At 35.9% G+C, this 24,366-nt stretch overlaps 1 pseudogene; it reads right to left on the bottom strand.

Annotated features, from left to right (window-relative positions):
* Nucleotides 1-1,519: 1,519 nt before the first annotated feature.
* LOC122334858 overlaps nt 1,520-24,366 on the bottom strand; it is a 149,978-nt pseudogene continuing 127,131 nt past the window's right edge.

Here is a 24,366-nt window from a genome sequence, read left to right as displayed (position 1 = left end):
TGACTGACGGCCTGCATGAAGCCCAATTCATGCGACTCCATCTTGGTGGTCAAGGAGCTGCAGAGAAGGTTTGGCAGCTGGCGGTGCAGGACTACTGCGGTTGATGGTGGTGATGGTGTGAGGTTGAGGTTGTGGAGCTGGTGGAGTTTGTTTTCAGAGGAGTGGGCGCAGAATTACCTCCCATCTCTCTAGGCTGATCGGAGGTGGCAGATAGCCTCCTCTGTTCCTGAGGGTTGGCAAGCAAGGAGTGGCCATGGGCCGTCGGGACGCATGGGTACCCTCTCCCTTCCTCAGGATGGGGTCAGATCACAGGCAAAGGCACATCTACCACATCTGATCCTAGGGGGCCTTGGAAATCTGAGTAGTCAACTCTCTCAATACACTTTAAAAAGATTTTACAAATGCTAATAAAATAAGATAATAATAACTTAACATAATAATTTAATCAAAGATAGCATGTACTTATTAGAAATTACTATTTTTAATTAAAATTAAATTAAATTGAATTAAATTAAATTAAACAAATTCCATTTAATCAAATCAAAATGTAATTAAATTAAATTAAAATGACACAAAGAATATTAAGTATAGTGGGCATTGATTGTATAATATGCTCAACTCTGTTCCAGTATACTTACCAATTTCCTTCTGCACAGTGTAACAGAATGGACATAATACCAAATTCAAAAATGCTGCTCCTAACAAACCTATAACATGATTTCCAAGATGTAGTACCCAGACAATAGTCAATCCTCTCCAGAATAGTTGATAGTTTGTCTGTCTTCTGGCTGATGCTGCCAACTCTGTGTCATTATCCGGTAATCATTTTATAAATAAAAATATATATTTTCTATTGAGATGATAGAAATAAATTTAATACAATTTAAAAGATTAAAACTAAAACTCTTCAATATGGTCTCAGACATTTTAGCACTTAAATCCAAAAACTTAAACCACAAAACAAAAAGTTAGATTTAATATTATTTTTAAAGACAGAAATCATACAGCAATGGAAAGGATAATGATGACTGAACAGAATCAAATTCATTCATTAGATAACAAACCATTCTTTGACATTTAAGCAGCAAGTTATAAGGAAGCGCTGCATAAATATCTTGCATATCTGGAATTTGGCTATCAACTCACACTCGCCCGGCAGTTCTTAGGTGGGTCTATCCGCTTCCATTAGTAGTAATAAATTTACTGACTCTCTTGGTTACTGGGCGGCTGGGGTATGCATATAGCCAAGTGAAAAGATTCTCCCAGAGCAGAACACCAAATGACTTGAAAAGAAGCCAAAAGATGAAAATGAAGAGTAGAGAGAAAGTATAATAATTCTATGGAAAAGAATAATATCAGAGGCAGAAACAATTGGGGTTGCAATAGCATAAGACAGAACTTGGAAGCAAAAATGAATCTTTTTAATTATGTAAATTATATTACAACTTGCTTTCACTATGCATTTGTTTTTGAGGTAAAGATTCCTCCATAAAAAAGGCTCCGGGAGGCATCCATTTGATCATAGCATCTGCTCTGGCTTCCCTTTCCTGTAATAGCCTGGGGTCCTATGGAAAAACACATGCCCAGACAAAAAGAAGAGACATTGTTATGAATGCCCACAGTAGACAGCAGCAGAGTGACTTATTAACTCCAGTCACAGATCAGAGTGAAAAAGCACTGGAAAATGAAAGGAGCAAAAATTATGTAAAGCACTTGAATTGGAGAAACTTAGTCCATGTGTGAAGCTTACGTAAGAATGGAAAAATTGCCATTTTTTTGGTAGGTGATTTTATATCCAGCTGCCTTCTTAAGCCTTGACTTCATCCTGAAGTAACTAAATTAGTCACTAAATGAAAACTGGCGTGCATGTGAAAGCGGCTTTGTGTTAAAAAGTAAAAGCATTATAAAAATAATAACAACTTTGTTTAAAAATGGGAGTCTATTGCGAATAATCTAATAGTTTTTTTCCTCCAGGTTGGAAATTAAGAGACAAGTTTACTTAAGTGGATTATGGAAAGTGACTGGACCTTGTTCATCTGAGATGCACAACTTAATGTTTTACTTATGATATGTAAATGCAGATGTTTTAGACAAGCAAAGTAAAATAACTAAATGTTGAATTTAGACCCAGTACGCTGGATCCATCTGTCTTGAGCCGCAAACTGGATCAAGAGGAAATTAGAGATTATGGTAAATGAAAAGTGACTGATCTAGTTCACTGGAGATGCCAAATCATCTCAGTCATCTATCGAAAATGATGTCATTTGGAAACCAGAGTCATTGAAGCAGTGATTCATTTGGATATTTTTCTCAAAATATCTTTTCAGTATATAAAATATGTAGATCTTCTGGACCAGCCTAAGTAACTATCTAAACAAAGTTGTGTCAACATCCAAGGCATGGGTCCTTACCTAAACATTAAACTCCTCAGTTCATTAAACATGCCTTATTTAATTTGTTTGTTGAACTCTGCGTTATAATGGTTTAATTATACATGAAAGGTGTTTACTTCTGGACAACAAGTTACATCGCATGTCCTGAGATATTTCAAATTAATCAAGACAGATTGTTTTCCTCTATCATATTCAGCGAAGTGAATATATGTGGTATAACAAAAGTTATAAATAGTCAGAAAGCAATAGAAGACTGAAAATGTAGCCACTAAATCTCAAGTGAGACATTTCTAAAACATATACGTTGTTGGTTATGGAGCAATATTCCTATTCAATCAGATTTTGAGGTTAAACTTGGGACATTATGGAATTGCTGATATTAGAGGTAAAAAACTGGAACTAAAAACATATGGATCTGGGAAACATATAAGATATAATATTGAACTTCGTTAGATTGCAATTGCAGACAAATTTAGTCAAACTTTCCTATGCAGAGCGTAATCATTACTTGAGAGTATCATCAGCTCTGTGCTTTTAATGCTATATGCAAGATACTACATTTGCATGCAAGTGTCGCTATCAAAAGTACAATAGTAGCAGTACTCAACATTACATTCACATTTACATTTATTCATTTGGTAGATCCTCTTACGTCCCAAAGCAACAATAATATTACTGTATTCATGGAGAATAAATTAAAAATTACATAAGTAGAGCATCCTTGTCTGCTACTTGTGATGACTAAATTTTTCATGAAGCAAAGTCCTAATCTAAACCATACCATGTGAAATAACTTTTAAATCGATGCAAAACTGTTATAAAACAGTAATTATTTACTGTATTACACGTGATACTTATTATAGCACACACCCAAAAATTACATTTCATGATTATTTCTTACTATTATTTTTTTTTTTATTAAGGATGTTGCAACTTTCTTTACTGAATGTCGTGATTCGAATGTCATATTCTTCACATTTCTCATATAGTGTGATCACTCGTGAGTCTAAAACTACTGGCCATCCTCCAGGCTGAGGTTATCAAGATCTAGTTCCAACATCCCATGACCCTCTGCTGACAACAGGAAAAAATAAATAAAGTGAGAGAGAGAAAGAAAAAAAGAGGACATAAATAGGTCTTGTTTTTTGCCTTCCCAGCTATCCTTGAAGGAGTTGTTAAAGCAATATTCCTGGAGTGTGTGTTATAACTGAGTATTTATCACAAAAAGAAAACGCAGAGACTGGGAGCTGAAAACATATACTGGCCACTATCTCCTCTAAACAAAAGCATTTGCACTTTTTGTCAAAATCTTGATGATCCTGGGTTTTATCGAACTCTAAGCTCTATATACACTAGTTTGTAAATTACTGGGGTTAGGCAGCGAGGCCTGTTTGACTTCCCCTCAGGAAAACACACCTCCACAAACTCAACATTACACTCATGTTTCCACCAATCTCAGTCATGCGAACGGATTTCCATGTGTTGTGACTCAAGTGGGAAACCAACAATGGAACCCTTTGAAGTATAAAAATCAAAGAATATCATAGAAAACCTTTTGTATAAGCTACTGAACTACATGGTCCCTGAATTGTGATGGCTTGTTACTACAGGCGAGAGGAGATAAGAGAACAAAAGGCTTGAGCTCAAGGGTAGAAAGCTAAGTTTGGGATTGTGAAGTTCAGTAAACTCACCCGGCAGCAAAAAAAAAAAAAAAAAAAAAGGTAAGTTATCTTCTTCTGTGTTCACGTTTGGAATGTGAGTGCTGTGTGTATTGCTGCATCTTTTCAATTTCTAAAGATCAACTGGCTGGACAAAATACTGTTTAGTGCAATATAGAGTTATTAAGATTCAGTCTCCAGAATTCTCTGCTAAAAAGTTATGAGTTAATTTTGTTTTAAGATCAAGGTGTTTCAGGAAGTTTATAGGATGTTTCACTGTTTAAAAACAGCACATGACAGGACAGGCTACATATAGGTAATTTAACATTTAATATTCAACATAAAGTAAACTCTATATTAATTTAATGCTCCTCATAGCTAATACAAAATAATGAATTATGCATAAAAACAGGAACGCTGCTCACAACAAATGCTTGGGGACTCCAACGGTAATTCCACACTTTTTTTTGTTCAAATGGTTAATCATTTCAGATTTAAAACACAAGCTGTGTTTTGACAGTGCTACATAGTGGTTTTATTTATTTATTTATTTAAAACAAGATGCTTTAAAGAAGACCAGCCAGCTTGTCCAGAAAGTTTTAGCTTTCATAACTATGTTCTAACAGTTTGCTGTTTGTCAAAGCAATATTTCAAAACCTCTCCAGGCATCATGCTACAACAAATTAAAACTAAAAAGAGAACTAGCCAGCTTCACTAATTACAAGCGGGAGACCAGATTGACCATCCCGACCTGTCCTGCGGATAATGGAAAAGCTGTCAAAAAATTCGAAGTAATTTCTAAGAGTTAACTGTGGCGTCCAGCTTAAACCGACCACATCTAAGAGAATCCTCATCTCTCAGTAGCTGAGATGAAATATTCACTCAAACCTCACTGTAATTTTTCTCCCATCACTCAACTGCTTTTTCACCACAGTTCTAAACTCCCGTCCTGTCTGCAGAGCTCAGCCGAAAAAATGCAAGAAAATCTGCATCAGCAATTCGACACAGCTTTACGGCAACTCTCCTGAGAGAGAGTAAAACAACGCACCATCTTTCCCTTCAGATTTTCTCTGGCTAATAACACTTCTTCTTTCACCAGCTAAAGCAAGCCATTTCAGACACACTTTTCAGTAGCGGGTTAAGAGGCAGTCAAGCTCACAAATCCTTTCACTTCGTTGCACTTGGTGCTACCATCTCATCTGATGGATAATGTCAAAGGTCTGTAATAGTGCCAAATTGAGGTGATTGATTGATTTGTTGTCCAGTGCTGAGGCAGTGTTAAGATTTTGTTGTTGTTAACCTAAAATGAAGTTGACAGTCATTGTGCTTTTTTTTGGAATTAAAGGAAAAAAGCGCAATAGCTCCCCTCAGTGAACCTTCCAGGGAAAAGTCGCTAGAGTCTTCACAAATGATACATGCACATGTGAGTAAAAAGAGCAACAAAATGGGACAGTTGACTGTGTGCTTGAGACATGAATTTAATTTATCTTTGAGGAACTAGCGACATTTACAACAACCAAAAATGGTGTGGAAAATGATTTTAGTTCACTTAATATATATTTTAAGAGGTTTCTTCTTTGATTCTCAACAAAGATGCATTTATTTGAGAGAAAAAATACTGTTGTGAATATTATTGCAATTAATACAATAGTTTCTTATTTTAAATTATTTTTAAAATGATTTATTTCTGTGGGTAAAAGCTGGATTTTCAGCAGCCATTACTGCAGTCTTCAGTGTCACTGAAAAACTTTCAGAAATCTTTCTAATGCAGTATGCTGATTTATTATCAATGTTGAAAGCAGCCGGTAAAGCGTTTTGTTGTTTTTAACTTCTGAATTACAATGTATGTACTGTATAAAGATACTATAAGAGTGGCATGTTATATCTAACTTAGAGCCATGGTTTATTATAACCATGATAATTTTTTTGTATAAATAACAAGGACATAGCTATCTACCCTTTGGATGGCTGAGCACTTATTAAATAAGTTTGCTTGGCTCTTGCCTTAAAATGAGAAATATGTCGGTAATAAAATCTTGCAAATGGGTTTTCAGAATGAGATATGCTTTCATCTTTTCTGAACTGAAATGCTGTGGAAGAAAACACAGCCACTAAACAGTCTTTCGGATTTAATAGCCAATTGAATATTGAATATAAACACGGATGCAATATAGAACTGTCAAAGTTTTTTTTTCTGTCTGTCATTTCTAATTGATGCAGACTGGTGTTTGCATGTTTAATACATATTTTATTTTATTTATTTGTTTGTTTATCATTTTTATGTTACAGTAGGATAACTTTGAGGTGAATTAGGAGATCATAAGGCTTACCTGTAGATGTCTCTGGCCATGCCAAAATCACCAATCTTGGCCACCCTCCCGGACCTTTGCAGGTCAGAAGACAATTCCTGTGCAGCGATATCTCTGTTAAGAATAACAAGTGAGTAGAAAGACACATTTATATCAGATATTTGTCTGATTTTAATTAAAAAGAATGACAAAACGATATTCAGTATCACAATATAGTCACAGTTGTGTTGTCTCTTGTAATATTTATTGTTGTTTCTCCCATGGATTTTCATCTTTTTGTGAAATATATTAAAGAAATGCATTTAGATCACTCTCTCCTTGTTACCCACCAGGGCACATATTTTATATATTATGACATGTTTTATATTTTCAGTAACTTACACTTTGCCAGCTTAAATTTTTCAGCATTGTTCAGCAGCAGTGTTGTTTTCAGTCCTGTTACTGTAAATATCCTTGCAAATGCAAGTATACTAAATTGGTTAACTAACTAGTTAAAGCTCTGCTTTAATAAGTCTAGTCCTAAATGTCCATTGTGCGTGTCTAATTACTGGTGTCCATTATTCGCAACATTGTGAGATGCTGTCCACATGAATTAGAGCATGTAACATGAATGACACCCCATCAACATCGCTAGTAATGCACCAAAGATAGAATGCTCCAATTATAAAATCGATGAACATGTCAACTCTGCATATGTTTGAAAAAAAAAAAAAAAAAAAAACACGTTAAAGCACAAGCTTACAGTTAGTAAAGCACATTAGTTCCAGTGACCTTCAGAAGTCAACATCACACACTAATTAAAGTACTTTGTTTTGTCATGTTTCTTTGTTGCGTGTTGATATTATAGCAGTATTGAACATTCATTTGTTGTTTCACCGTCTAATTTCTTATGACAATGCTAGAAGATAAAGATTCATAAACCTTCTCTCCGCAAGTACAATTCCTTATCGGCTCACTCTCCTCCTGAGAGTGCGACACCCTTATGCTTTAAAAAGATAAGATAAGTTCTAAATGGATTCAGAAGTCTAGGAGAATGTCGGTGAAGATGATGCAGAGCTATAGGTCTTTAAAGGATCCCTAAGTTTTATCAAATAATGCAGTTTTGGCATTCATCAAAAACCTTCTGCATCGAAACCTGTTCCTTCTTGTCAACAAAATTTCAGCAATTCTCTTCAGGACTCTCTTTTACACAGGTGTGACCAGCAAATAACAAATTGGTCTCATTAATTGAGACACTAAGTATCATCTGTCCCCATTTTTACGAAATTGTGTTTGAGTTAAGAAACTGATGTTTCCTTCAGGCTGTAGATCTGCTGAATATAAAATATTGCTGTAACTTCATTATTTAATATGCTTCTAAGCTAGGCCGATTGGAAATACGTTGCACTCCCTACATTTGTGCAAAACCTAAAAAAAGTACTTATACATATGAACTGCTGCAGGTTCCAGTTGAAATGAACACTAGAGGCAGTAAAACTCACTAGAGGCAGTTTTTTTCCTTTTCACATAAAGTATGATTTGCAAATCCACAGTTTCAATTAATAAAGCTTTGCAATAAAGCCTTGCAAAGCCACAGTTTCAGTTCAACAAAACATCTAAAATATGCATAAAGTAAAAATGTATGCCAGGGTTATGTACTGAACTTGCGTTTAGCGCCACTCCATGAAACTTCCATGAAATAGGCAGTCAGGTATAGAATGACGATTCTGCTGAAGTGTATTTACAGGAACGTATTTCCAGTGAGCCTGGGTTGTATGCTTCAGCTTCGTGAGTGTGTGCACCTAGTATTCCCTACATTTTGGGCACCACATTTCCTGCAAGGATAGCATTACAAGTACATTATGACATTTTTGTTCCCAGCTTCTAAATCATGCAAAATTATGGGTTTTTTTGGAAAATCTATATGCATAATGTTTTGTGTTGGGGTACACATAAAATATGGAAAACAAAGATGCGTGTAAGTGTTTAGTGAAGTTCAACAATGACAGCTCTCTGAAACGTTTAGCGTGATGATGAAAATGTCAATGCATTTGGTCTTAGATCTCAGAATAGATCTGCTACACTACTGCGTCTGAATTGTCACTGCTGTTGGTTATTGCTATAGTTGAAGATTATTGCTGCTGTTGCAAACAAGTACATGAACTTGCTACCTCTCAGTTAACATGGCAATACTGTGGTGAGAGTATTTAATATATACACTGCTACACAAATAGCATTTCAAATAACCCGTAGAAGAAAAATTCAAGCCAAGATTTTTGTCTTGTTTCCAGCCACAATATCTAAAAATTCTTAAATAAAGAATGGGTTTCTAGACAAGCAAAAATTTCAAAATTAAGCAACGTTTTGCTGTGCGTGGAGGTGGAGCTTGGAGAGTGCACTGCAGGATCTCAAGTGAATGCAAGCCAGTCATATTAATTCAAGGCAGTAAGCTCATTTGCTGCATATGCGGCATATACAAATCAGTTTGTCCTTTAACTCTCTGAATATCACCAGTTACATTAACAACCCATAAGTACACACCTTCTAGAGTTTTATGATTGAACTACTTAATCAAGTCTTAACATCCTAATCACCAAACGTGTTACTCAATGCAAATACTTTAATTGATCACACTTATTTTTTTATTTATTTCGTTCTGTTTTGGTCTAATTATGCTGCAATGAAAGTCTAAAAAGTTGTGTATAGTTATAGTTCTGCATCTTGATCTGCAAGACTATTCTTGTTTCCTTTGAAGGTCATGTCATGGAACTCATGTTTCCAATTACTCGCACTATTTGAAGGCATTTGGTGTTTGGTTGACAGCAATGGATTACACCTTTTATGCAAAAAAAAAAAAAAAAAAGTAGAAAAAATCACAGAAAGGGCAAAATGATCAATCCTCTGGGTTTGACCAAAAGTTGAAACTGAAACACGAAGGCCCAGATACATTTTAACTCGGCTGTGTGAGGAACTTCAGTAGAAACTGCAGATGGGTAAGTGTCTCAAGCGCCCCTGTTCTATACCGGGATTGATGACCGGACTGCTCATGTAGCATAAATGAGCTCTAAGTGGACTCATTTTTCATGCCATTCTGGATGAGAGTGTCAAAAGGAAATAGAACTCCCACCGCAGGTATGAAAGGGAAGCACAACTCCTGAACGGAGTCAGGAGCGCTGATTTTGTGCTGACTTCAGAAAAAAAGCAGATCATCCATCTGTTGTTAAATCGATCTGTGATGTGTGAAGGTGTGTTGGGTTGTCGGTAATTATACCTGTGGATGAACTGGTTCTCTTCTAAGTACTGGCATCCGCGGGCGATGTCTCTGGCAATGTTGAGAAGATCTACCATGGTTAGACTTGAAGGATGCTCCTGGAAAGCATTACAAAAAGTCAGAATGCTGAGTATTCCCTTGTCAAAATAATTGTTAACTTTAGCAAAATAATAAGTTTTAACATATTTCAATAATATATTTAGAGGAATTTACGTAAGTGCAAATATAATATGACATCTTTAGAGACAGGACTGCATGATATTTGCATTTAAATATACATTTATTATAGTTTAATAAATATTAAATGCCATTAGTTGAACTTAAGTCCTAGTGCTTTTTTGATCCATGTATTTGTACTTTCATAATAAAATCTATAGTCCTTGAAATACCAATAAACATGCTATTGAATCTTCTTGTGCACTTTTTTAAGTTTGTTAAGTACCCCATTATGGATTTTTGAAAATAGCCTTTGTGTTTAACACAAATTTAAATGAACGAAACATCCTGCAAAGTTTTAAATGTAAAATGAACCGTATATAAAGTTATTGGTAACACTTCATTTTACGGTAACAACTATAAGTTGCTTATTACCATGTGTATTACTAGATTATTAGCCATTTATTAGAACATCAATAATAATCAATAGAGCATCAATAATCAATAAGAAATAATTGATGATGGGCTGTTGAATTATTAGAAAAATAATGCCTATCTGAGGAGACTAATCTCGAAAAAGTGTTTGGCTAATAGTGAAACTTTAAGTTAATTGTCTTTAGTAACACAGCCATTATTACCTCGCTTGTAAAAAGTCAAGCTGTTTTTAAGTTGATGGGTGAAGTACTCAGGGTAGTGCTAACAATATTAGTGTGTATGTTAATGTGTGTGCGTCTATAAAGGGAGAGTGCAGCAGACATCAGGCTATGTGCTTTCCATGCATAATAAAACAATTTTATGGCAAAAACCTGGATATCGTCTGTCCTTTTAGGTTGGGTTAGAAGGCTAAATCGTTTTCCCATCTAGTTATTGATATTACTATTGGAGCATTGTTATATGATATACGTTTATAGAGTTTTAAAATTAATTTATTGAAATCTGTGATATTCATTAATTCCTCCATTAACTAAGAAGGGTTAAATGGGTTATTGGTTATTAGGACTTAAATAACTGTGCCCCAAAGGCAATTCCTCTTTCTCACCTTTTTGGACTCAGCTCTCACGATTATATTTGTTGGGTACTGAGATATGTTGGACTCTGTGCCAGTTATTGAGTGAACTTCTACTCCACGCATGAATGGCTTTTGAGACCTCACTTTGTCCACCCAACAAAGATGTCTACTGTTAACTGTTCTCACAGCAGCAAGAACAAATTGCTAGTCAACCACTGGAATCCTTCTCACACAATGGACAGATGAACCCGAACTGTGTATTTGTTGGACATTCTCTCGAAGAAACTCTCAACTTCTTGTATACATGGATCTAATAAAAATTGTCAATTTATGGCATTTTGTGTCATTTTTTTTATCTTTGTAAAAACGATTTTATTGATCTCTCTCTCTCTCTCTCTCTCTCTCTCTCTCTCTCTATATATATATATATATATATATATATATATATATATATATATATATATATATATATATTTATATCGAAAGTTACACAAAGGCAGGGTTTGGAAAAATTAATCATAAAGTGAACCATTGAGCAAATAAGTTACAAATAAATGCATATTATGTGAAAATGAATGTTTTTTAAATTTACATGCATGCAGACCTGTTGTTGGGGACTCCCAAAACAAAAAATGCGAAAACTTTTATAATTTGACATTATTACAGTATAAAGTAAACTGTACTTTTGGGCATTTATTTCATCGGAAACTATCTGCAAGCATAGTAATATACACAGAACAAAAACACAACCATCAAATAAATAATCTAAAGCAAATCACAAACTATTCATTCAATAAACTAATGAAAAACATAACTTAATGAGGTTTGCGCAATACAAGACACTGTGCACACTCTGTGACATGTGTGTTCTTACTAGTCTTGGTCTAGTTTCCCTCAGGAAGCTCTTGAGATCCCCTCCGGCCATCAATTCCAGCAGAATGAAGCGAGGCAGAGCTTGCAGACTCACCCCAATACACCGCACAATGTTTTGGTGACTAAACTTGCTGTCAGAGGAATAGAAAGAGAAATATGGTATTTTTGCTATTATGTGCTCATAAATTAGCCCATTGGAATGATGGATCTTGCATTTTTCATTGTTACCTGATTATGAGAGCTTCCATGAGAAAGTCTAGCTCATCCTGCTCAGAGCACACCTCAGGAAGGGTCTAATAAAAGAAGAATTTAATAATCGCATCTATGCTAAATTCATATATAGCAGTAATATTAGTACAGAGCATAAAACACACAGAGACACAAATCAATGTATTCATGGTTACAATCATATATATATATATATATATATATATATATATATATATATATATATATATATATATATATATATATATGCAGATCTTACCTTTACAGCCACCTGCATTGGACTGGGCTCCCCTGGAATCCCAATGGCTAGTCCTTCATAGACCTCTCCAAATGCGCCATGACCTAAACCTCTACAAACAAAACATTAAGAGTATGCTTACTAATTTGGTCAACAATATCACTCCATTCACATACTGCATTTAGGAAGTTTCAGACTTCACTTATTAGGAGATTATTAAGACCATGACGGTCAAACAGCATGCTAGCACATGAAACTTCTGCAGCCTAACTGAACTATAAGGAATTATTGATGCTCCCAACCTGGTGAGGGAGATGTTACGCCGTGGCACCTCCTTTAGATCGTTGATGGAGGCGGTCTTTCCACCAAAGCAGTAGTTGGGATTGTAGTCGGTCATTATGGTAGAAGCTCTCAGTTTGCTCAGCTTACAGTCGGGACTCTGTAGCTCTGCTTGAATAGACTGGAGCTCGGTGTGTTTACGCCTGTACACTGGACAACAATCAGCACAGCGTGATATATTTTTTTCCAGTTTGCTACATAACTATTAGCATAATGGGATTGTTGCCATTGTCAAATACATTCAGATTGTATTCATCTGGAAATAAACCATCAAACTGCAATAACTAGTGTTATAATGTTTTGTTTGAGCACCTTTTGGAAAAGCTAAATTGGACTTGAATCAGGTTTAACATAAAATCGGTTTTAAAAGCTATTTTGTCTATCATTTTAATCATTTTAGTTAACTACAACAACCTTAGTGGTGACATTTTCTTGCAAATTTGCGGATGCCATGAGAAAACACTGGACACTTCAAAACAGTTTTCACGAACAGGCATGTTAGTCCAAGTTTGGTGGGCTTGACCCACACAGTAAACACATCGGTGCAGCATGTGGAAGTGATTTATTCATAAAGTGGTAATCGACAAGGCTTGTCAGAGCTCAGTTAACAGCCCATTTATCACACATCTACTCTATTTATCACTCAGAGACTGCTACTACAGTGTAGGTGGACAGATGATGTGTTGATGCCATGACTCTGTGTGTGTGTGTGTGTGTCTCAAACGTAAGACATGAATCCTCATTTTGAATTCTGAAAGCTTGTGTGGCATGTGTGCAGCTGAATGATTATACTGTTTCTTTAAAAGTGCATTCAAATGGGTTTTCTTCCAAAAAAAGCAAAATAACAAAAACAAAACATATAAATATACAAAACGTATATATAATTTTAATAAATTTGACATTTTGCTACAGTGGCATCGAGATGAAGCTACAGCCACACTTATAGGTGTCCATGTACTGCCTAAGACCATAGTCATATTGGCCAGTAAAAGTGCAGGTTTATCCGCTCTGTTTCTAATACCCAAAAAAGTAACAAAAACATTCCCCAAATGACTTGGCTCAAGTATTGTGTTTTGTTTAATCTCTGAGACTCCATGAAACTACGCTTATAAAAAGGATTTGACAAGGTCTACTTACTGATCATAACGCCAGAGACGGCCAACAGCAAGGCGGCGATGAGTGCAGAAGTCCCCACTGACAGACCCACTGGCAGATGAGACGGCTGGGTGGGCAACACTGCTACACAAACACACAGCAACAAATATACACAAACAAATTAGAGCAGAAATTAGTAATAAATTATTCAGAAATTAGAGCTTTTCACATTTAAAATAGGTAAATCCTATGGTCCATTGTTAATAATTGTTAAGCACCAAAAAATAAAAAAACAAAGTGTGTTCATGTCAGGCATCAAATCTACTGAAACCAAAGTTTCATTAAAGGTTTTTGGATAAGAATTTTGTCTTAAAACATATTCACAGATAAACCAGTTTTATGCTTTGTGGAATACTTTAGGAGAAAAATTTAGGAGTTCTAAATGTAGTACTGACACGCCCATTATTTATAAGATTTTCTACTAAATAGAAGACTCTAACCTACTGAGCAGAAAGTTGAAAAGTTTTTTATCTGATGCAATTTAATTCTTATTTTTCTCACTTATTTCTTAAAAACCTGTCAAAGTGTTTACACTTTTGGAGCTTTTTTTAGAGCTTCGAAGTGTTGATATTAGCATATAATTAGCATGAACCCATGGGCACCAGCTCACTTATTAACTAAACACTTGTGAAGTTGAAAACAGTGCTGGAGAACACAGGGAATTTCAATCGATTTGCATATATGAGCAGATGTGTAAAACATTCTGAATTAATGGAGCTAAAAGAGGTGTGTAACAGTGGAGAGTGTTTTTATCTCTTTCTTTTTGCAAACGGAGCTACAGCTGACAGTTATGACCTCTGCCAGAGAGACTGTAAATGACAGAGAATTGAACTTGGCTTTACGGAGGTAAGTGCCACTCTTGAGAAAGAACTTTGTCATTGTGAGAACACTCTTCCCAGACATTCATTTTACCATTTTATGAGATAGCCGCTCATCTAATGGTGGTGAAGTGTGTTATGAATGAACTAACCAGTTGAGTTGATGCAGGACACTCCATCTGGGGCCAGCGAGAGCTCTTCATCACAGTAGCACACCGCCCCTCAGAGGTCTCGTGGCAATCTCCTGACTCACAGTGACTGCAGTTCTGCACTGGGTTGATAATAACTTCACCGCCGCCTTCCATCCCTGGAAATGACATTACCATACTTATGGGATGGTGAAGCACAGTAGGAAAGCTTGAGGCATATAATCAGAGGATTGTTCGCTTGATCACAACAGGGGTAAGTTTTTGGCCCTTAAGCAAGGCACCATAATCCAGGTGGTTCCAGGGGGATTGACCCTATAATATGGATCCTGCACTTTTCTGTTTAGAACTCATTGATCTAAGGTTTTGAAAAACATTTAATCAACTCAAAATCTGAGGGGGATAAGCTTAGATCAGTGAGGCTTACGATCAATAGCATCCAAAATGAAATACAAAACATGCCCTAATTGAAAGAAAATAAGGATTCAATCCAATATTTGGAAACACTGTAACAAGAGTCATTTTTGTACGCCAGTCATAGAAACAACACAAGTGTTAAAAAAAAGCCTGCGTAAGCAAAGTCAGTAAGTTTAGTGCAACGCAATGACATTAACTAACATTTCCTGTGAAAAAAAAATTCTGCCCAGGTCGAAATGAACAGAAAACAACATGAGGGTTAAGGTTGTCATATCAATAAGAGTCTAAGTCTCACTGTGAACAGGTTTTTATTGCTGGGTCTACAGCTTCTGAATCATGCCATTAATATGTAGAATTTCTTATTTGTTCACCAGTGAATGCTTTGGGGAAGTAGTTTATAGTTCTGCGACTTTTACATCATAATTTCATAGTACACAGTATACTTTCATAGTACATCAAACTGTTTTATCTTCCTTATAATTTGATTGCCTCAAGAAGGAAAATTGCCCTATTATTACACAAGACTCAAGCTAAAGATAAAACTTCTTGATGATCCAATCCTATTTCCAAAGTAGAAGTTCCTTTTCATCACTCCCAGTCCTGGAAGCATAAGCACCTTCTCTAAGGCAAATTGCTGCCTGAGAGGAACTGTAAGAAACCGTGTTTGTGTCACCTTCAACTTTAGGTACAAACTTTGACTAACTAACAGTATACCACCAATAGCCCTCTATCATCCAGACATCTGTTTTCCAAGATGCTTGCTATTGGCACTTTAATATTTCACTGCAAATTAAATTAAATGTCCCTATTAAACTTTCCACAAAAATGTGAAATTGATTCTTGCAATTAATTTAAGACCTTAATTTGACTGCTAAAGAGGTGTTGGCCCCTGTTGTCTTGACTGCATCCTAATTCGTGTGCTTCTGCTATGTTCTAAAAGTACTTTATCTACCTCATTAGTGCAGAAAAAACATGTCACTGAGTACACTGGTAGACAGTATGGCGTATTTAAATGTCACCACATATAAGTATGAATGCTAGCAGCAAATTCAATGTATTGCCTTTAATTCAATAATAGTTAACCGTTCATATTTTTAAAAACTAAAGTTTGGCTCAATGTTTTTTTGTTATTCTTTTCAACTGAAAATAACCCTCTTCTTTAGGGATTAGGGAGATTGTGTGCAATGCCAGCACAAAAGCATACAAGACGTGCTTTGAAAATGAAATACAAACAGTAACCTATACCATCTGGCCCTTTTTGGCTTATCATTATTAATGTACTATGAGTTAAAACATAACTTCATGATCTTAATCTTAGTTGATCTTAGTTACAATCCATATATGTCTATGAGGAGCTTTGCAAGTTTATGTCAACTTATTCTACTAACCCTAAACCTACCTTAACAGTCTAATTTGAGAAACAGTAGACATGTAGCTGCAAATTGTTGAGAAGTTGACATGTAGTTACAGTTACTTACAGTTAGTAGAATGTATAAAGTGTAACCGAAATGTAATCCACCAAACTTTTGCAAGTGAATGGAAGCTATAAAATTCATGAAATACATAATATAGGACATAGTATAAATGCATAGTGTATAGTGCATCATTTGGGACACAACTAAAGAATGTTGTATTACCTTTGAGTGGCTCCAGGTACATTTCCCCATCAAGACTTATGAACGATGTTCCATCATCTCCATCCTTTCTTGGATCATTATCGTTTGCAGGCACTGCCCCTATGGTCATGGGGTTGAGAAACAGTAATAAAATGAAACAAAACTAAAAAAGTGAAGATATATAAAATAAACAAGGTTAAAACCTAACCTCTGTATCCTCCAGCTCCTCCACCAGCTATGCAGGCCCCTCCACCACCTCCAAAACCTCCTCGGGTTTTCCAACCCATGGCTTGACAGGGATCTCCACCCTGACCTCCTAGAATGAGTGGTCTCCGCCTTGAGGAACAGGGGCAGTGTCATTCCAGCCTCCACCACCGCCTGAAATCCACAGAGCCAGACAGATCATGAAAATGACACTAAAAGACACTCGTGTTTCTCCATTTCAGTTTAACTTTCTGTGGCTAATATGGTTTCACACCAGGTGACAATATAACTTTTATATATATATATATATATATATATATATATATATATATATATATAACCATGCTCAAACAGATCTATGAATGCAGAGTGGTACAACAATTTCTCCAGAGAAAATAGACTCCTATGAACATCCCTGTTCTTCTAAAGCAGGTCAGTGCTGTTGCTTAGCATGAAAATGTTAAAATAAAAATGTGGCAAATTATTTCAGACGTCAAAGCTGTCCCATTTTGCTAACTCTCTAATGGTTTCTTAGCAGCACATGCTTTGCTGGAGAGAAAAAAAAACGCTCAGACCATTTTAAATACAGAAGATTTTTAGAGACAAAAGAAAAAAAAAGATTGATGTATTTGCCATTGATCATTGCTAATGACTGCTAAGGTGTTCTGGGTGTTTTTTTTAAGTTGATTGCTAGGTCTTGCATTGACTTTATACTTATTACATTTCTGTACATTTCTAATGGGAATGATTAAAAACATAGTGAAAAGCATTAGAAATTCTAGGAATTAAGAAAGGTTTTGTGTAGTATATAGAGCAAAATGGGGGAGCTGGCCTTTAAAAAGAGTGCCACCGATAGAAGCCATAAATGAATGATTGTCAGGAAACAACCAGAACACCCAGAGAATTGATGCATAGACACAGATGTGGCTTCAATTGCTTAGACTTAGCAGAGCACACTATTATTACTGTTGTTACCACCTTCCTATATGTGTATCAAGAATATCAAAAATCCAATATTCTAATACTAATTTTCTGCCTCAGTCTTATTCAGGCACTGCTATAAGAAATTTGAAGGCACCACCTCAAAAATCATAATCAATCTCAGACTGGATAAAGGACTATTTTGAAGCCTAGCAGAAAAGAAAATTATCATGGCCATGTCCACGTAGGATAAAAGCCTGGGGGAGCAGCATTTTTTTTCATATCAATCAAACTTTCTATTCTGGTAAACAAAAGCATGGTTCCAACATCTACATGAAGTAAAAAAATAAATAAAATAAGAATCTCTGCTCTGCTTTGCTGCTACTGTGAGCTCCTGTTTGCCCGAAGCAGTAATACACACTAGTTCAGTATTGCTAAAAGTTTTCTAATTGATTTACAATACAGGAAATCTACTGGGGTTACCTGCAGCACCAGATTTTCCATTGCGCCAGGAATGCTGGGATCCCTGTCCAACACTTCCTCTAGGGTTTCCGATTGGCTGCTGTAGCCACGGCCTCCACCTCCAGCAGCAATGAGTAGTGGAATGTGAACTCCATTTACCACCTTTAATCAACAGAAACAGGAAGTGTGAGACTATGTTTGTGTAAAACTTGAAAGGCTGTTTCCAGAGTGTTGCTATGCTAAGATTTTAGAATGGTTTTTGCTCTGCTCAAGTGATTGCTTACTGGTCCATCCCAATCTGTATATATGGAAGCATACTTCCTATTTTTGTAGGAACACCATGCATAAAAAAATGTATGCATAAAAATGACATGACATACATATTGGCAGTAAATTGCAATTATATTAGACAATATATATATATATATATATATATATATATATATATATATATATATATATATATATATATATATATATATTATTTATTTATTTATTTATTTATTTATTTTTTTATAGTGTCACCTTGAAAACATAAGTGCCACCTCCTCCTCCACCACCTCCTCCCTTGAGTTGGGTCCTGTTGATGGATGGTCCTTGCTGTTCCTTGCAGATCCGGGCCATTGTAGGCACCATCTAATAATAATAATAATAATAATAATAATAATAATAATAATAATAATAATAATAATAATAATAATAAGATAAATAATTAAAGATTATAAAATATATAATCATATGCAATACTTTCACATTTTTAGAAACGATAGCATGGGATGTTTTGGTAGAAAGGAACACTCACATTTGGGCAAGCGTCCTCTCCTTTCTGTCCCACCAGAATATAAAGCAGCTCATCCTTCTGTAACAGGAAGTCTCCAGTCATGTACACCCCATGTGACTTGTGAACCGCCTGGACACTGCGTCCTCCAGCTGCTCCATACGCCGTGATCCTAAACCCAAGACAAGTAAGTAAGCAGTCATTTAGCAGCTGCTTTCATCAAAAGTGACTTATGGTGCACTTATTACAGGGACAATTCTCCGTGAGTGACCAGGGGTTAAGTGCTTTGCTCAAGTTCACAATGGCGATGGTTCTTCACACACTGCTTACGGGGATCAAACCGACAATCTTCTAATTACAATCCCTGACTTTTAGAAACTACACCACCATTGTACCAGGGATGGCATGAATGCTCTGTTCCTAAACCTAGCAGGCTACCCTGCATTATACTGTCTACAGCTGCCTCCTAACTGAGATGGAACATCATAAGTGGATGAAACACAACTTTTAGTAATGATCTCCACTACTGCAGTTCCAGCTGATTTTGATATTAGCATGTTGCTAAGCAATCAATGCTTTACTGTATTCCTTTAAAATTACACAGCACGTTAATATTATGAGAAACAGTCCATTTTAATTACTTCACTTTTCAGAAAATAAGTCAGACATAACTGTAATTTGCTAAATTTGTGAAAAACACAGATAAGTTGCACTGTCAGAAAAAGAGAAAAAACTTTCCTATATAGGCTGTCATTCTAAACAACAAGTGTTTCTCACGATTACTGCATCAGCCATATTGGATGGATTATTTGAGCTGAACTGATTTATTTATTTATTTACTCCCACAGGAGCTACTTACAATGCCATCTCAGTATACGGCCAAATGAGATATTCCAGCAGACAGCATAATATTACCTTCTGAAACAGCATTTGCATCAGGAGCATGTCTTAAAATGTCGTCTAGATAGGCAGCTCACTTTGAACAGAGCTGGAAAAAAACACAGAGCTGTTTTCTTTACAGACTTTGCTAAGTGAATGTCATTATCAGTCTGGATGCTACTGAAGCAGTGCAGCTGATGAAATGTGTTTTCCCATTCCTCCTGCTCCACGGACAACAATTACCTGAATGACCTGACGGGCTTGATAACAGGCAGCAATTGTGCCGAAGAAGAATGTTTTCCCATTTCATGGTTGAAAAACTAACTACTAAATTCCTAGAGGCTCAACAGTATGACATTTTAGCTTGGGGTGGTCAGGACATAATGTGTGTGTATGTGTGTACCTGTATTTCCTTGTCTCTGGAACCCTCCACATCTGGATGCCCTTGAATGGTCCCTTAGTGCCTACAGTGACATTGACATTGGTGTTGCGGTATGAGTTACTGCACTGGGTCGGCGTAGGGCCGTCTTGTCCTGTTGCTCCACAGGTATGGAACATCCACTTGACAGCTGAAAACACACACAAATGTCCACAGCAAATGTATTAGCTTTGTAAAATAAAAATACTTCTTGTTCGGAGAAGAAAAAAAAAAAATCAACACTATAACTTGGACAAAACAAGTGTGACGAAAATAGAAAGAGATGCTATGTGATGTGTTTGGCGGGCTGGGCTGTTCAAAAAAAGCCACAGACAATTTATGATTTCTCTCTTCTTAGCTGGAAACCTGTAGAATGTCTTTCACAGACCTGAAAACAGCACTGCATGAAAAGTTCATTCATTGCTAAATGTCAAATGCACTTATTCATGAGAGGAATGAGGTTCTGATTGAGTTCACTTCGCTAATACTGACAACATTCTGATAAGATATATAGTAGGCTCACATCCAATAGATTCTAAAGGTTAAAGTGTATTGCAGGTATGTTGCACCACATATCATTTTTTTCTTTTCTGAGATCTTTATCAGCTCAGTAGCTATACAGACTGAAGGCTGACTTACGTCATCTTCATGTGCCATTTATTATCTTTATTTGTGGTGTCCTATAACAGTGCTTAGATTAACACAAATATGGCATTTGGATCTTTTAAGTTGGGTTACTTGGGCGTTCAGTGAGGGACAGGTTTCATTAAAGATATTGTAATTGGTGTTTCGAAATTGAATCTTTCGGGTTTAAATTAAGGTAGCAAATCACGGTTGAATTTTCATCTATTCACTATCAACGTTAAGTGCAAACTTTTTTATTTGTATTATATTTAGTTTCTTTTTTTGTCAATTTGTCACGTTAACACACATCAGAGACATGTTAATTGCAGTTAAAATTGGATGGGAGTGGAAAGTTCTATTATTGATCTACTGGCAATGTGTAAATTAAATAACACAGATGCAGCCGGCTCATTTATTTAATGACCAGTGCAATTTACTAGGAACAGTGCAAATTAGCGTTGGGCTGCAAACAAGCAGAGACAATGATAATCAGGTGCGGGTAATCTACTAACAACACAAGTGTATAATAGGTTAAGACCCGTAAATCACCTTGCATGATGCATTTCAATACTCTCCTCTTTGAAAATTTCAGGTCTGAAACGGAAACTCCAACAAATATATGTGCAATAAGTCACAAAAATAAGGATTTTTCATTACAAATTGTGTACTTTTTTGTGCTGGTGCAGACTGGTTCTAAATTTATATCAAATAACAAAATTACAAACAAGTAATTTTACATGTTAGTCAACACATCAAAATGAGGGGTATTTTAACACTGTATTTTAAGGTGTACTGAATGTACTTACTATTATAATTGCAATAAATTAAGCATAATTACATGCAAGCTAAAACCAAATCCTAACCATAACCATATAGTAAGCACACGTAGTAAATTAATATTACTCAGTATTTAAATGTATAATTACACTGTAACAATGGCACATTAAAATAAAGTGATATGTGATAACAATTGATTTAAATAACTTTTATTCAATTAATGTATGTCTTCAAGATATATATATATATATATATATATATATATATATTTGAAGATTTGAAGTATAGACTTGAAGTGCACATTCAATAAGCTTTTTTTTCACCTATCTGTCACAAGGGTAGATTGGGGGCTGGAACTAATCGAATAGCAACCAATCCAGTTTTGAAATGAATCACCAGAGCTGACTGAGACCAAGGTGAGAAATACAAAGTCTCTAAGTTATAAAAACATCCCCTGGAAAAAATAGACCTCTTTTCATGCAGTGATGTTGTTCTAGTCTGCAAATAAAACATCCAAATAAAAGTTTATTTGCTTGCCAGGAACCTACAGAGATCTGTAATTAGATCTGAAGATAAAGGAAGGTTTGCGTTGTAAGAGAGGTTTGTGGCAGACAAATATCACCAATTATGGTCTTATACAGCTTCCTTTTATTAGAGTTCTTGAAGGTTTGATTGGTGGAAATGGCTGAGTCATCGGAAGCTGAGCGGCGGCGCTCAGTGCATCATGAGGTTAGCGGCCCGTCTCTCTTTTCTCATCAGAAGAAGCAATCACGCAGACAAAGTCAGAGGAAGTAATCAAGGAGACAAAGGCCGAGGGAGCTGATCTGACAGAAGAACATGCTCCCTCTCTCCTCAGCACTTCAAGATTTGAGTCAGCGTAAGGCATACTCCCACATTCAACTGGGCTTTACTCGCCCAGTGAGATGCCTTGGTGGCAAAGGGAGAAATCAATAGTGGAAGACGTAGAGGAGGGCAGGAACAGAGAAGAGAAGGTAAAATTAGAGATAGAAAGAGGGTGAGTGGAGGCAGGGCACAAAATATCAATAGTTGCACAATTTATCAAACGCATCAAAACATTTTTAAAGTTTTATCAATTATACATGACTGAATCAAGGGAAGACTGGTGTGCAGCTTGATTTCCCTTTGAGTTTAAAGAAAACAACTGCTGAAAATAGAACTTCAGAAAGCTTTACACGAGTGTGCCTGGAAGAAAGTGTTCGTGTTTAATTATTAATTGTCTTGAGCAGTTGTGGTTTTGAACAGCTCAGAAATTATAGGTTAAAACTAGGAGGTATGACCAAAATACTTTTAATAAAGCACTAATTTAAACGCAGGGATGACTTCATATTGGTTCTGTACTAATTACACACAACTAACAATGTCTCTTTTTAGGTTCTTTTCTCTCTCTCTCTCTCTCTATTTTTTACTACAGCGTAAAAACATTGCAAAATTTTCATCTGTTTATACGTTGAGACTCAAACACTTCAGAGATTAAATTATTATATACCTTATATAAAAGAAAACAGTCTTTTGTGCAATGCAAATTTGATTCAAATTGCATGCAGATTCTAAATCCAAAAAATTTCAAGTAATAAATAGATAAATTGCAAAAAAGTAAATTAAATTAAATTAACATCGATGGGCATGACATCTATCCTAAGTTGTAATGACTCATATACTCACTATCACATGCAATGGTTTACAGGGCTGAAAATTGTAAAGTGCGCAAAAAAGGAGGTGTATAGAAAGAAGTGAAACAATTAATTTCATAGAACATTCAGTACCAGATAGTTATCCTTTTGACTTTTCAGACACTGCAGAGACGGTGGAAGGTGTTTTTTTGACCATTCACAGCTGAACTACACCACAGAATGGCCTGTGTGAGTGAGTCTTGATAATGAGTCTTAATGAATAGCAGATTAGCTGCTCATTCAGATTTATTAAGGCTGAAATGGCGTGGGAGGCATTTCACAAACACTCAAGCTCACCATATTGATAAATGGCTATGCTACAATGAGCATGAACATAAAAGGAACACCTGTATATGCTATGAGCAAGCAGATCAGTCTTCCCACTGTTGATGGCATTTGGTAGGACATTTTCAAAGGTCATGCGCTAGATGGCTGATTTTATAAACGATTTATGCATGTTCACTAGGAAATCATTCTAATATGAAGCAATGTTATACAATACAGGCTTCATGAGCAATTCTAACAATTCGAAAGCATTAATGTGAAATACTCTATAGTATTTTGACAAAATATGTTTTAGGCCAGTTTACAGAATGGATCTTGTATTTGTCACAATTAAGAGTCTGGAGGAATGAGAGCTGTTTTTGAGAGAAGCAGATATGAGACATTTATTTTTCTATAATATATGTGAACAGGACCAGGCAAAGATGCAAATCCTTTATCATCAATATCACTTCACCTCCACAATTTAGTACAGATTATGACATTACTTATGTTCTGGGGCGATTAGTATGTTTCCCTGGTTTTAATAGCCACATACTGGCTCAGATGTGCACCAAAATCTTTAGTGTGAAAGCACACTTAGATATTATTCACCTTTCAACAGTGTCTGAATGGAAGACAATGGTGCAGCAATAGTCCAGTAGATGGCACACTTTCTTTTTTTCTGCAGTGCGCTTCCATGACAGAGAGAGAGGAAGAGAGACAGTATCTGAGCCCCTGTTCAT

Source organism: Puntigrus tetrazona, unplaced genomic scaffold, assembly GCF_018831695.1.
Source record: "Puntigrus tetrazona isolate hp1 unplaced genomic scaffold, ASM1883169v1 S000000656, whole genome shotgun sequence".
NCBI lineage: Eukaryota > Metazoa > Chordata > Actinopteri > Cypriniformes > Cyprinidae > Puntigrus > Puntigrus tetrazona.
The sequence above is the reverse complement of the archived record's forward strand: the minus strand, read 5'-3'. Positions and strand labels throughout refer to the sequence as shown.